Here is a 10,947-nt window from a genome sequence, read left to right as displayed (position 1 = left end):
GCAGAGTTGTCTCTTGTGTTGTTGGAAAAGAGTGTGTGTGATGACCAGCTTGTTCTCTTGGCAGAACTCTATTAGTCTTTGCCCTGCTTCTTTTTGAACTCCAAGGCCAAACTTGCCCATTGTTCCTTTTATCTCTTGACTCCCTACTTCAGCATTCTAAAGTAGCATAATAGTACAAAATGGCATGCAATAGGATAACACCGTGAAACGCTTCCATCACTAAGAATAGAGTAGCTGTTCTGTTAGAGGGCTGTCACAACCAGGCATAATCCTAGACGTTTTATTCATATCCCAAGATTCACGGAGTTCACTGACAGCAGGGCATGTCCCTGGTAATTTCACTCCCATAATGGTCCATGGGAGGGTGTTGGTGTTGGGAAGGAGGAACCAGAAATGGCTAAAAATAGAGAGAAGAGAAATAAATTCTACATCCCACCCTGTCCACTGTGAGCTGCTAGGTCTTGGATGTGTTGGAACAACCTCCACTGAATCTCCTCTCACCCTATGATAGCCTATACTAGAACTGCCATACGTCTGGTTTTCCCCGGACATCACCAGGAAAGCTCAACAATTTTGGGGATGTCCTGGTTTTTACTTTTTGAAATATGGCAACCCTATCCTACACCTACTTAACTGGGAACATTAAACTAAGCATAGGAGTCAACTTCTAGGGGCCAATGGGTCTTTGCCCTCCCATAAAATAATTGAGGGGGCCAGGTCCCCACAAAGTTGATGGACATTGTCATTCAGATTGTGTGTTTGCACCATGTCATATGATGGATTATGTGGGGCAGGGCTTACCTGCCCTCCCCCATTGTTTTGTTCAAGTTGGCACCCCTGGAACTAAGTGGGGCTTTTTTCGAGCAGACATGTTGCACAGTAAGCAGCAAACCACAAACACAAAGTGGATTTTGAAAGGCTTGGTGTTTTTTTAAAAAATAGAGGTGGAATTACATAGATGTTCTGTGAAAGGCAAATTCATGGAAGATAAGACTCTCATAGTTATGGCAACTATATACTACCTCCAGAATAACATGCCACATGCCTTGGAACACCAGTCACTGGGACAGGGCTGTTGTGCTCATGTCCTGCTTGTGGGCTTTCCAGGGGCATCTGCTTGATCGCAGCGAGAAAAAGGATGCTGGACCAGACAGGAGCTCTTTTTAGTGGCATTAACTTCTCTGTGGACTTTTCAGCAAATTAACAACAATAGATGAAGCGGGAGCATCACCGAGGTGTCCTTCAGATCCAAATGTAATGGGTGTTCACTCTGCCAACATTTCTCTGGATCATGCCCAGAATGTGCAGCCTTCTAGGTATGTATTGACATAAAAGAATGGCTAGAGGTGTTAGCAGCAGAAGATTCATCTGTGGAGCTGGCTCTCTAAGGGCTGGCACATGTTCGCTACGAAGACGAGTGCCAAAGAACTGAGGCGAGGGTGGGGTAGTTTTCATATCGCAAAATCTGCAAAGCAAAACAGCACGCAGTGCAGTTCACAACATACTTGGCTATGTAAAAAGCCGCTGAGACATCACAAATTACACCCAAAATTGTGTGCAAACAGTAAAATTAAAATGAAAAGCACAATGCACATCTTCTAGTTGTTGTTGGGTTGTTGTTTTTTCACACAACCCGTTAATAATGTGGCTTTTTAAGATGTGGAAAACCACAGCAATAAACTAGTTAGGACTCCTTTCCCAAGCCACTGCCAAGTGTAGCTGTAAAACAACCATCCAACAGCAACATTTTAATAATCCGCATTTATAGCATTCTCCATGTTCAATGCTGGCTGTTTAAAAGAGTTGTAAAACGCCTTCAATGGAGAGCATTGTAGATTGGTGCAGGTGTGGCTGCGGTTGGGTGCTGCTAATGTCTCTGTGTATTGATACTTGGGGGGTTAATATATCAGTGCAAAAGCCCAAAGCACCTGTAAAAATACAGAAAGGTGACGGAGCAACAAGGGGAAAGGAAAAAGAGAACTTTGTGTGGGCTTTAAGAATTGCCCTTCAGAAATGCCTGAAATGCACACGAGCCATGTAATACTGGGCTGCACATTAATATGAATCCAGCACAACTCCTAATGTTACATATTTGATAAATCTGCAGTAGAACTGCATATGGCTGCTCACAACCACACCCGATGAGCAAAGAAATGTGCCTTGCAGATTTGTACCCTTTTCTGACCCTCAGTTATCACCACAGAATACTTTACAACAGAGGTGGGAAACCTCTGGCCTATGGACCTAAGGAGGCTCAGCATGGATCCCACTTAGCCCAGACAACACCTCCCACCCCACACCTGACACTGTATGCTGCATGAGGTATGGAACAAGTAAGGATGCAACTGCAAAAGAAAATAAAAATCAGAGCTTAAAGAGCCATAAACAGCTTAATCAAGCAAGTATGCTGCTTACTTCCATGGCGTCACATCTACATGGGGACCATATCTGCACTCAGGATGTGAGAGAAATCCATTGAAAATGGACTGTCAAGCAGATTTCCTTCTGTCCTCCCATTTGATCCCTATCACGGAATGGCCTTTTGCTATGAATGCTTCTCACCTTAGTTCTGTGCCATGAAAGTTAAAAAACATGCACACAGTATTTGTAAATATAAGGGCAAATCACTTGGCTATTTACATATTCACTATTGCTGTTTTAACAGAAGGGCCATTGCTTTCCTTTGTGTTGTTAGTGGATTTTGCATGCATATTAGTTGCTACTTGCCAGAAGCAGCCTGTAGGTGCTAAGGATGCAATCCTCCTCAGAAATATGACCCATTGTGCTCAGGACAGGATTAGCCTTTGGCCCTGATTTCCTGTATCCTTGACCCTGTGTGCTCCCATTTTGATGAGACTTTGGCCCTGATCCTTGATCCTTGTTTGTCTTTTGGCCTAGACTTGGTCTACAGACCTGACTTCTGGTTTGTTCCTTGCCTGCACTTCCTGATTTGTCTTTTGGTTCTGACTACTGGCTCTCATACCATGTCTCCTGGCCCCTGCTCCCTTTTCTTTGTTCATTGAATGTGTATGTGAGAGAGCTCATGCCCTCCAACTTTCTGGTGATGGGGCTGCAAAGGGAAAGGGAGAGTCATACAAAAAGTGTCACCCTGTTTCTGCTGGTGGGATAACCTCATTAGCAGAATTCCCCTGACAGGATACTCCCACCTAAATTAGGTTCTAAGCCATTATCTGAGGCCTTCCTTATTCCGATTGATGTCAGGTAGGTGAGCCTTATGTCTACTTGGCTGTGGTCTAATCCTGAATGGAAATATAGGCTGGATCCTAATGCATTTTAGCAGGTACAAGCTGCAGAACTTGCTGATCACCAAGTGTGAGTTTCTCCATTTAGTTAAAGTTGCACCATTTGACTTGCAGTGTGATAAAACACTTAAAAAGGTTAAAAACTGGCAGTGTTTCAGCCAGTAGAGATGAAAGGAATAATTGGCATATAATTGCAACATACATCTTTAGATTCAGAGTGTTGGAAAAGTAATAATAATAAAAAACCGAAAAGAAAAAAAAACCCACACAAGCAACGCTCCCCCCCCCCCGTAATTAAAGGATTGATTTTTTATAGCCTAAAACTTCTCTGTCAGAAAATCTTGTGCAGTGTTTAAATAGCCCAATTAAGGGAGAAGAAAAATGCCCTTAAGCATCTATCACCTACTAAAAAATAAATTATCAATTGATTTCTTTAATTCCAATCGCAAGATGCATTACTTAAGTTCCGATGTATAATCAGCTAAAACTGATAGGGGACAAATTAAACTAAAGATCATGTACAATCAGTGTGAATTTCTCTTCTGATATGAGAAAGCCTAGTACCTTCAGTGTCAATCCATATAATGAGGGGCTAGTATGCTGGCAGAGGACTTATGACAGCATTGCACCCCTGTTGCAAGTCCGAGCCTCCCATTAGGTAAAGTGAGGCAGCTGCCTCAGGCAACGGATGCTGAGAGAGTGGTGGCAAAATGCTGGAGGACATCACCTGCCCTTGCATCTCCTTAACTAATCTGCTAAGCCTGCTGCCCTCAGGTGCAGTGGAGGATACTGACCTATCACCAATGTTGCAGCAATGTTCAGCTGCTAGTTCAGTCAGCTTCTGTCTGTAAATGGAGTGGGGCACCACCACCTTGTCCTTTGCTTAAGGCAGCAAAATGCCTCTGCTCAGCTTTGCACTGTTGCACCAGCATCATATCATGACTAGGGATGGAGGAGAAATTCAGTTGAGTTCACGTACCTTAGATGAAACTACCAGACTGACAACATCCACACTCATGCCATGTGGATAGTTTTCATTGCAGCACTGGGCCAGGAGGAGGAGAATATTTCTTCCCAGCCCAGCCCTGAGATGGAGAGGGCAGCCCTCTACTTGCCAGAGGTGCTGACTTGGGCCCCAGGTTCTGGGTGCCCAATGGCGCCCGTGACGTAATGTGACATCATGATGTTGTGACATCACATTGAGGCGGTGGCACAGCAGCACTTTCTGAGGCCTCGCGGGGTCTCAGAGGTCACATCCGAGGCCTCGTGACACCTCTGACGCGACTTCCAACAGAAACCGGAAGTTGTGTTCCAAGGTTCACAGGGGCCTTGGACATCATCGGGTTCCCATATTAAATTTTGTGAGTGCCCTGGCACCAAGGGCCCCCTAGAGCAGGCACCTATGATACTTGCCTTGTAAACGTGCCTCTTTCCCCTCTTCTGAAGTGCCATTTTAGGAGGTTTTAACACAAAGGAGTTTTCTAAGTGCTAAGTCTTTTTAGCTGTAGCACCATGAAAGATGAAGTGCTCAGTTTTGTAAAGGGTTGGCCGGCCACTTGAAGTGGTTTGATGGGCCACTTTTGGGCTGTGGCTATTCCACCCCCACCGCCCCATACACACTTAACTGTGAGTGAGTCACATTGAATTCAGTGGTACTGCACAAGAGTGTTCTCTAATTCAGCTATTTAACATGCTACGCATTCTTGGAGAATTTGTTCCCATTATCAGCTCCTCCACTTCAAAACAGAATTTATTGTGGTATTGTGAAGGAAAATTTCTCATTAGATACTTCCTATCAATAAATTACTGATAATTGCAATACTTTCTAAAGGTGAATATTGGCTTTGGGGCAGACTCCAGATTCATAGTCATTCTGGACATGCTTGAATTAGCCATGAATCTTCCAAGCTGGCTAGTATGATGGATGCACTGTGGTCCCATGGGATGTAATAACAAACAGGAGGCCCTCCAAGTCTGAACTGACTGTTTCAAAATCAAAATTCCAAACACTGATCTCTTTCCCGTCATGTTTGCAAATGCAGAAGGTCACCAGTGAATACTTCTCCAGCTTTGCTTTTTAACATTGTGGGTCAAAATGAGATCCCTTGGATAGGTGGATATTAAATATTAACTGTGTCTGCAACTTTGGGGCTGTCTCCATGATGCAGTGCAGACATGCAATCAATACTCCTGCTCATTTATAAAGTAATTTCCCAAAAAGGTTCTCTTTGTATTAGAATGACTGTGCATTATTGATTAGTTTATATTCTGGGGCTTGGCAGGAGTAGAATTCTCTACCCAAAAACTGCAAAGGATTTTCTTTGTGAAAGTTCTTTGACACTATTAGATTTGCACAGTATGGAGGCTACTTCTTTCCTGGATCAAATACTCCTTACCTTTCCTTCCATGTCCTCCTTTTGGTGGTCAGGGATAGCAGAAACGCTGGTTCCTCCCAGATGTTGTTGGATTACAACTCCAACCATCCCTGGCCATTGGTCTTGTTGACTGAGCCTGATGTGAGATGGAGTCCATCAACAACTGGAGGGTACATATCACATGATGCCTGTGGTAGCTGTAAGGTCTTCCCTTTTCATTTCCCCACTCCTTTTGCCTGTTCTTACCTCCTTTATAGCTTGCAAAGAGATTTAAGGGGGGTGGGGGAGAGAGAGAGAGAATGCAGAAGCTAGCAACTGAAGATTCTGGAGCCATCATGTACATTACGACCTCATTCTGTGGAATGGCCTGGGGATAGCTAATAAATTTGACAAACCAGGATTCAAAATGATCTCAATAAAATGAGCAGCTAGGAAGACAGCTACAGTTCAGCAATGGAGAATGAAAAGCGATATATGCAGGGAAGTAAGGCTAAATGCAGACAGAGTTGGCTTGAACCCAACATCTGGATCTCCTACTCATCTTCTAAACATCCCTAACACACCCTTTTCTTTTTTCTTACTATCTGCATTAGAAATGGGGAATGTCTCTAAGATAGTGTCAGGAACGCATATTGTGCAGAGATCTGAATTTGAACAAGTTCAAATCTTTCCAAATATTAAAACAGCTGTTTTAAGAAAGGCTTAGGTCTGGTTCTCATTCTATTTTTAGTAGTATGTCCAAGTACCAAATATATACAGGCTGCATGAAATATGAACGGAGCCTACATATTGTTGCACACCATCCCAATCTCTGAGCAGTGCAAGATTCCATAGGTTTCAATACTTACCCAGGGTTTGGATCCTTGGAATGAGGCACAGCAGAGACTGTGGTATCCTTAGGATATATGGTTTATTTACATATATTTGTGGGAATGTTGAGGATAGGAGAGGATATATTGATTAAATATTATCCTTCCTCACTCAAGCTAGTGACCTAGTAACAGAGCACATTCCCTTGCACGTTGCTGGAAGCTAGTTGCTGGATTCATTAGAACCATTCGAGTTAAGCAAGCCAGTTTGGCTTGTCCAGATTGGGTTGTTCCTGGTAAATCCCCTTTTAAAAACAATAATGACACAACAGTCTTCTTCTAAAAGTAATAATAAGGTTTACCTACATTCAGTTTGAAGTATGGTCCTGAATGCAGCTTTAGCTTGTAGTTACAGAGAAAAGTGTGGATTCAACCTCTGTGAGGGATGAGCACATGTGATGCTGGCTGAGAGCAGACAGCAAAAGGCATCAAGAAGAGATGGGATCAAGGGAGTCAAGAGGAAGATGGCTGCATGACTAGCCCCTTTATAGGCTCTGCTAGGGTCATGCCCATCTACCTGGTCACATGCAGGGGGAGGATGTTCCAGACCAGGTGTGACAGGACGTTCTCCTGGCTGGAGCAACATTCTCCTGTGTGTCCACTCTGGGCAAACAGGAAATGTTGTATTTGACTGCTTCAGTGATATTATATCCCACAATATTTACAATCTGAGCCTATGATGGAGGGCTTCACAGCATTGACACCCCAGACAGCCTTCTTTTCCCATAGCCACAGCCTTGGCATCAAGCAGAAATCAAGCATGGCTCTCATTCTCAGGCTTCTGCTTGCTTATTAGCCCAGCTCTCTCTCACACACCCAACTTTGGCTTTTGTCCTACTAACTACCAGCCAGGTGAGGGGCGGGGCCCACCCATTTGCCCTCTGGCACAGAGCCACATCCTTTGTTATACTTTGTTATATTATGATCCTTGCCTGGCTATGTCAGGTGTGCGTGCAGGAGCCAGGCCCTGTGACCAGGACTGGGGCCTTCCTAAGTTTGTTCTGAAGAGGCAAGGCGCAGCCTCACAGGTGAGGCTGATTGGTAACTCACAGCACCTGGTGGCAAGAGCTGGGAAGGGATATAAGGTCAGCATTTCCCTTCAGCTCTTTGCCAAAGCAACACGTTCCCTGCCTTGCTGCATTTGGTTCATTGACTCCTTGCTCCTCGGACCTTTGACTCATGACCCCTTGCTTCTTGATCCTTGGACCCCTGCCCTTGTGACTCCTTGCTTCCTGATCCTCAAACCCTTCACTTCTTGACTCCCAGCTCTCTGACCATCAGACTCTTGGCCTCCTGGCTTCTGGACTGCTCCCACCCCGCCATCTTGCCCCCGGTCCTGATGTCCCCTGCCAGGACTTTGATCGCCCGTGAACAGAACCGTGACAGGCTAATTCAACAGTGGGATCTTCCAGTAGAGTCCGCACACAACCCAAGTCCCAACACTATATAATTTACCACCTCCTTCCAAATACATATGGGTGGGCCCATGCCCAACACTACTTGAACTTTATTTTCTATTAAAAAAGAAAAGAATTCAATAGTCAGAGGCCTTCTCACTGCTAAATTAACTTTTGGGTGTTGCTTATTTAAAAAGAAAATTAACTTCAGGTTCCAAAGAACTATGGATTTAGTTGCAAATGCTCAATGCCATTAAAAAAAACCCTTACTTTTTTTGGTAAAGCAGGCCCTCATTCTTTATGAAAACCATTTTGGAAATGGAAAGAAGCTTTAAAAATGAGTGATATGATAAGGAGAACTGGTGTTCAAAATTGTTTATTCAAAGCTACCCTTGGATTGGATGCTAGCCACTATAAACAGGCTTTACTTCCTTTATTTCCATTCTTTACCAAATGCAAAATTACACACACACACAAATAAAAGTCCCATATGTGCACAAATATATATATTTCCTGCATCCTTTGCCATCCACAATTTTAAACTGGTAATTAAAAACCTACTGGACTGCTGGCATTTAAAATCCACGAGCATCCACAAAATGTATCCTGGAACACTTTCTTGGCTCAAAAGTGACCAGTGCTGTATTTGGGGATTCATCACATCTCTCATATAATTTGAAACAATAAACTGTGCATCTTAACTCTCAATATGTTGGGGAAGCCATCATGGGAGTTTAGACTATGAGGATGATTTTGAAAACCAAAACCAAAAATACCCAAGTCATTAAGTAAATAGTTTCCATCTTGTTCTCTGGATTACAGCCCAAGTGGCTATAAATGTCTGTTAAAAATAATTACTTTTGTATGTGCATATGCACATGTACACATACCCATATGGTTCAATATGGGAAAACGAGTTGTAAAATGTGTACTGTGCTCATTTAGGAAGACAAAAAGATTAAGTTGTTAGGGAAACTATCAATAATTGCATACATGCTTAGCAAATTTGCTGGGGTTCATGGTAAATATATATATATCTAGTCCCTACCTACAAGTATCCCAGCTCTTTCTCTAAGCCTCTCTCCTCCAAACACTTCATCAGGAACATTGCTAGGGAAATAAAAGATGCAGGACACAGGCCATGACACAATTATTTTGTAATTTTATGTTGTGAACTGCTCTAAGAACTACAGATGAAGGGTGGTACACCAATTTAAATAATAATAATAATAATAATAATAATAATAATAATAATAATAATTGCATATGCAGTTTTAAATGTACACATGCAAATGTAAGTCTCTGAGCAAATTAAGATTGCATGTGGTGGGAGTCTCACTGGAAGTATGCAGCTGATCACAAGGTTATCCTCTGCAAATTTCATTGAAATAATACTCCTCAAACATCATCTCATCATCATCATCATCAATAGTATTAATTGAATTTATATACCGCCCTATACCTGGAGGTCTCAAGGTGGTTCATAGAAAAGATCAATATAAAAACCACAATATATATAATCAAAATAAAAACAACACAATAACGCCCCCCCAAAAAAAGGAGCCACATTTTTAAAGGGCATAGGATGTCAATCAGATCCACCAAAGGCCTGGTTAAAGAAGAATGTTTTTGCCTGGTGCCTAAAGGTGTATAATGAAGGTGCCAGGTGAACTTCCCTGGGGAGAGCATTCCATAGACAGTGAGTCACTTCAGAGAAGGCCCGTTCTTGTGTTGCCACCCTCCAGACCTCTCGAAGAGAAGGCATACGAAGGAGGGCCTTAGAAGATGATCTCACATTATGCCCAATATTCCTTCTCCCTTAGCAAACAAACCAAGACTGTCGCTTGACAGATGTAATCAATGGCATCTGGCAAGGAATTTTTATTTGTAGGTCTTTTAGTTGAATTCTGCAAAACTATTGTGGTTCTCATGGATAAATTTAATATTACTTAAGTCAAATTACTATGTGGGATTAGCTTTAGAGACACAGATGTTTATTACATCAAAGGATGCCAGACTACACTATACAACGTCACTGGGTGGGTGGGTGTGCGTGTCAAATTCCTGCATCTGTTTAAACATCTGGGCAATTTGGTGGTTTGGGTGAATGAAAATGCTACTAAACATGGTAGTGTGAGAAATGGCAAAATATCAACAAGGATTTCAAACTGGGACTGCACACAGGCCCTCTTACCCGATCGAGGGCTCAATCAGGTGTTTTGGAGCATGAAAAGGCAACACACTGGTGGAAAGAGTGTGGTTGAGTTGTGCTAAGGTAAAGGTAAAGGGACCCCTGACCATTAGGTCCAGTCGTGGCCGACTCTGGGGTTGCGGCACTCATCCCGCTTTATTAGCCAAGGGAGCCGGCGTACAGCTTCTGGGTTATGTGGCTAGCATGACTAAGCCACTTCTGGCGAACCAGAGCAGCACACAGAAACGCCATTTACCTTCCCACTGGAAGCACTTTTGTGCTATCAAACTGCTAGGTTGGCAGGAGCAGGGACCAAGCAATGGGAGCTCACCCCATTGCGGGGATTCGAACCGCCGACCTTCTGATCGGCAAGTCCTAGGCTTTGTGGTTTAACTGTTGCCCTCCATAAGTTGAGGAATGGGAAATAGGGTTGCCATATTTTCTTTTTTTAATGTCAAAGTTGTTGAGCTTTCTTGGGGGGGGGGTTTCTTTGATTTTTTTTTACCAGAAATTTTTAAATAAAATAGCCCAACTTGCCATATGTCCAGGTTTTCCTGGACATTTTGCTGGTTAAGCAATAATCCACCTGGACACCATTTTGCTGAGCGTATGGCAGCCCTAATGAGAAACATCTCATTCAGGGGGCCTCCTGCACTTGTGGAGATCCTTGTGTTATTAGAACTCAGAATTCTAAATTGTGTGGGGAGGACAATGGGAAGAGAACATAGGAGCCAACTCCTAGGGGCCGAGGTCACTTCACACCCTCCCCCACAAAATATTTGAGGTGTCAGCCCCCCCAAATGTTTATGGACATTGCCATTCAAGTTGGCACCCCTGGAGGAGAGTGTTTAG

The 10,947-nt window shown here is 43.3% G+C and overlaps 1 long non-coding RNA gene across 1 annotated transcript; it reads right to left on the bottom strand.

The window, feature by feature from the left end:
- Positions 1 to 325: 325 nt before the first annotated feature.
- LOC309514333 lies at positions 326 to 10,732 on the bottom strand. The gene is made up of 3 exons (XR_014211934.1): positions 10,633 to 10,732; positions 8,953 to 9,014; positions 326 to 397 (listed from the first exon to the last, which is right to left on the bottom strand). It is a non-coding gene; the product is annotated as an uncharacterized lncRNA (long non-coding RNA).
- Positions 10,733 to 10,947: the final 215 nt, after the last annotated feature.

This window comes from Podarcis vaucheri (assembly GCF_965113315.1).
Source record: "Podarcis vaucheri genome assembly, chromosome: 11".
In the NCBI taxonomy this organism is placed as follows: domain Eukaryota; kingdom Metazoa; phylum Chordata; class Lepidosauria; order Squamata; family Lacertidae; genus Podarcis; species Podarcis vaucheri.
Note: the sequence above shows the minus strand (reverse complement) of the source record. Positions and strands in the feature narration are given on the sequence as shown.